Source organism: Solanum stenotomum, chromosome 8, assembly GCF_019186545.1.
Source record: "Solanum stenotomum isolate F172 chromosome 8, ASM1918654v1, whole genome shotgun sequence".
NCBI lineage: Eukaryota > Viridiplantae > Streptophyta > Magnoliopsida > Solanales > Solanaceae > Solanum > Solanum stenotomum.
Window position 1 is genome coordinate 29,651,836 of NC_064289.1, and position 5,369 is coordinate 29,657,204.

The following is a 5,369-nucleotide window of genomic DNA, read 5'->3' on the forward strand; positions in this document are numbered from 1 at the left end:
TATTTATAATTTTACTCTACATTTTTACAACAATCAACATCTAGCCGCCTCGAAGACAATCGGAGGCACCATTTCATCAAGTCCTGAAAAACAACCGGGGGCATCATTACAACTAGTCCCCGTAGACAATCGGAGGACATTTGGGTTTGTCCAACCTAAAATAGGACATGGGTTCATCCACCCTAATATAGGACATGGGTCCATCCACCCTAAAATAGGATACACGGGTTTGTCCACCCTAAAATAGGATATATCGGGTTCATCCACCTAAAATAGGATACACATATTAAACTTATACTTTATGATGTCATTAACAACTTTACTTTTGACTTACAGACATCACTTATCATCGAGACCCCGAAGACAACCGGAGGCCTCGTTTATCATTCTAGTTCCCGTAGACAATCGGAGGATATTAGACATCACTTATCATTAAGACTCCGAAGATAGCCGGATGCCTCATTTATCATTCTAGTCCCCGTAGACAATCGGAGGATATTAGACATCATTTACCATTGGGACCCCGAAGACAACCGGAGGCCTCATTTACCATTCAAGTGTCCGAAGACAACCGGAGACATTATCTACATCATTTGCATAAGCCAGACGGCTACACTCTTACTTTATTCACTACTTTACCAATTACTTTAATCTACTTTACCTACTTTAATGACTTTACCTTAAACTTTACAGACATCATTCATCATCAAGTCTCTGAAAACAACCAGACGTCATATGTCATTATGTCTTCGAAGACAAACGGAGATACCAATTGGCCATACAACCACATCATCATAAGCCAAACGACTCTCAACATCAAGTCTATGTAGACAATCAGAGACATGCTTATTTACCAAGTCTCTAAAGATAACTAGAGACAACATTTGGCCACACACCTTTCATAAGTCACACGACTTCATCCCATTCTCACACATAAATACATTACCACTCATTTATACATTCTTACACTTTAATTTTATCTCTCACTTTAATGATAGATTTTAACACGACTTTCAGAAAAAATAGTCTAAAGCAACCAAAGACGCATCACAACGTGGAACTCTTTCTTAGCAGTGAACTGGGGCAATATGTTGAGAAAGTTTAGCTTTCCAACAAAGGTAAACATAAAATAAAAACATGTGTTGAATATGGTGTGGATGACATCAAAAAGGATGCAGTACAACGTGAAACTTTTTCTTAGCAGTGAACTGGGGCAAATTTGCTGAAGAGGAATATCAAACTCGCTAGCAAAGGTCAAGGATCTACTCTCAAACTCATCTCCACCTACATTCCACGAACACGTGAAACGTAGGTTATCCAATCTTTTCTTTCATAATCATCTCTACATCTCAACTCAATTGACTCATTTTGTGACTCCTCGAGGTTAAAAATCCTTTAGTGACGCTCCTCTCAAACTCTTCATGAGCCTATATTTATTGGTCGAGACAAAATTGGTTACTTAGTCAACTTCTTTGCCCGAAAACTATTTCATTGTCTCCGGTCAAAGAGGGGCAAGCTGTTGACACCAAATTTTGTCCCTCTTTTCTTCTAATTTATTTCGTTGAGCTTCTAAATTGGTAATAAGTCGAATACTTTATAATTCCCTATTATTTTCCATTTATCACTATTGTTATTATCTATATTACTTTAAATTTTACTATATTTATCATCTTTCTATTATCATTTTCACTATTTCAAAATTACTTTTTTTTTTCTAATTAACTTTACGATTATTACTTTATCGTCGTCTTTTTTAAAATAGATTGTTGTTACTTTATTTCAAGTTTCCTCCTTACTAAAAGCTTTACATAATGTATTTATACTAGTTAGAAGCTCAAAAGAATTAATTTGAAGAAGGAAAAGACCCACAATATTTCAACAATTCAGCCTATTTGGCTATACAAACGAGCAACCCAAAAGCCCAAATTGTCAAAGGCCATCCAATATCTATCGATTCTACCTTATCATCAGCTCATATCATTTTCCAAATACAAAGATAGGACTTTACCCTAATCCCTACATACAAACAAAGTACTACACCATCTTCTTCTCTCTTCCAATTTTGATAGAAAAATAAAACTTCTCCTTGTCATAGTAAAAATTTGTCTTGCCATTTCGGTGTAATAACCAGACCCCTGTCTAGCAAAATTTGTTTCTCTTTCCCATACATTTCTTTATTTATTAGAAAATATAGGAGCTAGGGAAGATCTTCCTTTTTCAAGAATTGATTTTTTGGAATCAATAAAGTTTGATAAATCTTACATTCACAACAATTCTATTTGACCAATATTCAAAATTCAAATTCAAAAATTCCGCTCAAACTCTAAGCTCTGAGCTTTATTCTTTTTCTATAAATACTCCCATATATCTTCAGTTGAAAAAGGGAATTCGGGGCTTGCAAAAAGAATTAGCCAACAAGTATATTTTTACACTCACTAGAAGCACTACACTCTTACATTTTAATATTGCTTACAAAGAATTTTCAAATCTTCTCTCTATTGTGTTTGACTTTATTGAAAAACGAGGGTAGATTCGAGGCCTACAACTCCTAGTTCACTGCCCCATAAGAGGTATACACCGGAGTCGAAGGGTCTTACTTTAGGACTCAACGTCACCGCGAGAACTTAAATGTGCATTTATACGTTTGTTTGCATCTCCCGCTCTTAAAATACATCCGAACTGAATGAATGAGGGGCTGGGAGGAAGTGGCGGATCTTCCCCTTCCTTATCTTTGCTATTACGTTTTATGTATCACTTGTGTGTTTTCATTCGCTTTTAACTATTGCTTGTTATTTATATCTTATTACTTGTTATGTATGACATTTTTGTGTAGTATGCTAGTAATAACTTATTTTATCAGGTAGACTAGAGTTTAAATACCTCGACATGAAAGAGTAGTAGTCATATTTTTTAAAAACTTAAATTCTATCTCATTCTTTAATCAACCACTTTTATGATAAATAAGTTCTCTAAATTCAATTGACTTCGCTAGGTTTTTCTTTACTACTAAATGCTTCATTCTTTGATGAAAGTTCGTTTCCTTACCAACTCAAACAGAGGCATTATTTTATTTTCCAACAAACAAGTTTAAATGTTTAAAAAACTATTTTCCCTTTGTACGTTTTCAACAAGACAAATTTCCATAAAGTGTTTCCAAGAAATGACTTTAAAGTTATTTGACATTTATCATTTCAACATTTTTTTTACATCTTCACACCTTAGCCTAATTAAGTAATTTAAGTTCGGCCGGTTAACCATTTTTAATGGATCTTAAAGGATGTCTTACCCCTTCCCTTTAGATTAGTTGAACCCTTACCTAGAATCTTAAGTTTAGTAGACCTTAAAATGAAGTTAACTTTAGTACATAACTTTAATCAATTTAGGTGTCCTAATTCACCGTAATAATTAGGTGGCGACTTCTTAAATTAGTTATTAATTTGAAAATCACCAAAATGGTGTACACTATTTTGATCCGATTAAAATAGGGTATAACACCACCTCTAGCCTAGCGATGGACCTATCAGCTTGTTGGAGAATGACAGTGGTTGATTTTGGACTGTCGAACCCAAGTTTCTTATATAATAATGCAGGCATGAGATTAATGCTTGCACCCAAATCACATAACCCTCGGGCATGAACAATTTGTCCAATTGTAATTTGCACCATGAAACTACCCAGATCCTTTAACTTCTTAGGTAGTCTATTCTGAATTCTAGAGATGCACTCCTCAGTAAGTGCTACCATTTTATACTCCGTGAGCTTCCTCTTGTTTGCTACTATCTCCTTCACATATTTAGCATACTTTGGAATTCCCTGCAAAATGTCAACCAAAGGCAGGTTAATGTGAACATGTTTAAGGAGAGAGAGAAACTTACTGAAGCATTCATCTTCATTCTACTTTCTGAACTTTTATGGAAATGGAGGGGGTGGTTTCATTTGAGGAACGGTCTTCTCAACATTGGAGTTCTTTCCCACATCTTCTTTTTTCTTTACTTTATTAACTACCTCATTATCTCTCTTCTTTGGAGCTAGTTCCTCTAGTTGTAACCCACTTCTAGTACTCACCGCATTCAGTTGCTTAGGGTTGGGTTCAGTTTCACCGGGCAGCCCTCCTTGAGGGCGCAAGTTTAGTGAATTAGCTACTTGCACAACTTGTTTTTCCAAACTCATTTGGGACATTTGGATGTTCCTTATGTTTTCATCATACTTATCTATCCTAGCATTTATCTTCGTACTAACTTCTGTTATTAGTTTTGGAGTAACTCTTCATTAGTCATCCCCATTTTTTGAGCACTCAGATTTACACCTTGGCTAGGATTTGGATATTGCTGCCCCATTCCGTGCGATCGGTATTGGTTAGACCCTTGCGCTTGATTTTGGTTTCGGTTTCCACCCCATGAGAAATTAGGATGGTTTCTCCAACTAGAGTTATAAGTATTACCAAAAATTTTCTGACCTCCACCTCTTTGCACATTTCCCACATAGTTTAAGGAATCCGAATTTGCCTCACAAAGTTCAGTTTCATGTGCTCCACTACCACAGACTCCACACCAACTTGCTGCCTGATGTACAACATTCACATGTGCTTGATTTAGTGCAATTTGTTTGAACTGCATGGTTATGTTTTGGTTCATTTCATCTAGTTTTGCATTTATTGCGGTAGCTTGATCCACATCTAAAAGTCCTGCCGCAGGATATGTTGTGGTTCTTGGCATTTCTCCTTAATAAAATGGGGTTTCCTTCTGAGAGTCTATCTAGGAGGTCGAATAGCTCCTCGTGGGTTTTTGCTAATGCTTGTCCACCTGTTGCACTATTAAGAAGTACTTGTGCGTTATAATCCAAACTCTCAAAGAAAGTATGAGCAAGTACCTCATTAGCTTGGTAGTGATGCGGACATGCATTTAACAATTGTTTGAATCGAGCCCATGCTTGGTACATATCCTCCCCATTTTTTTGCTTGAAGCTCAATATTTCACTCCTCAACCGTGTAGTTTTGCTTGATGGAAAGAATCGACTCAAGAACTTATTTTCTAGATTATTCCATGTAGTGATGGAATTTGGTGGCTCTAAATTTAACCACTATCTGGCGGCTCCCAATAACAAGTGTGGAAGAAATGTCAAACTCACATAGTCCGATGAAACGCCAATCAGGATGTATGTATCACTTATCACTTCATCCCAAAGCTAGAAATTATGGGTCCGTCGTCGAAATCCTGTTCACGATGGTCTGGTTGCGATACCAATAAAGGAATTTGGTTACATAGTGACTTTTCCTCTTCTAGGTTAAGCCCTTTTTCCCTTTTGTTGCATTCATTTGAGTCTGTTCCTTTATGGAATGGACCAATTTCTTTTGCTTTGTTGTTGGTTGG

At 36.3% G+C, this 5,369-nt stretch overlaps 1 non-coding gene across 1 annotated transcript; it reads left to right on the plus strand.

The window, feature by feature from the left end:
• The first annotated feature begins 4,879 nt into the window (after positions 1-4,879).
• LOC125875352 (small nucleolar RNA R71) lies at positions 4,880-4,986 on the plus strand. The gene has a single exon (XR_007447415.1). It is a non-coding gene; the product is annotated as a small nucleolar RNA R71 (small nucleolar RNA).
• Positions 4,987-5,369: the final 383 nt, after the last annotated feature.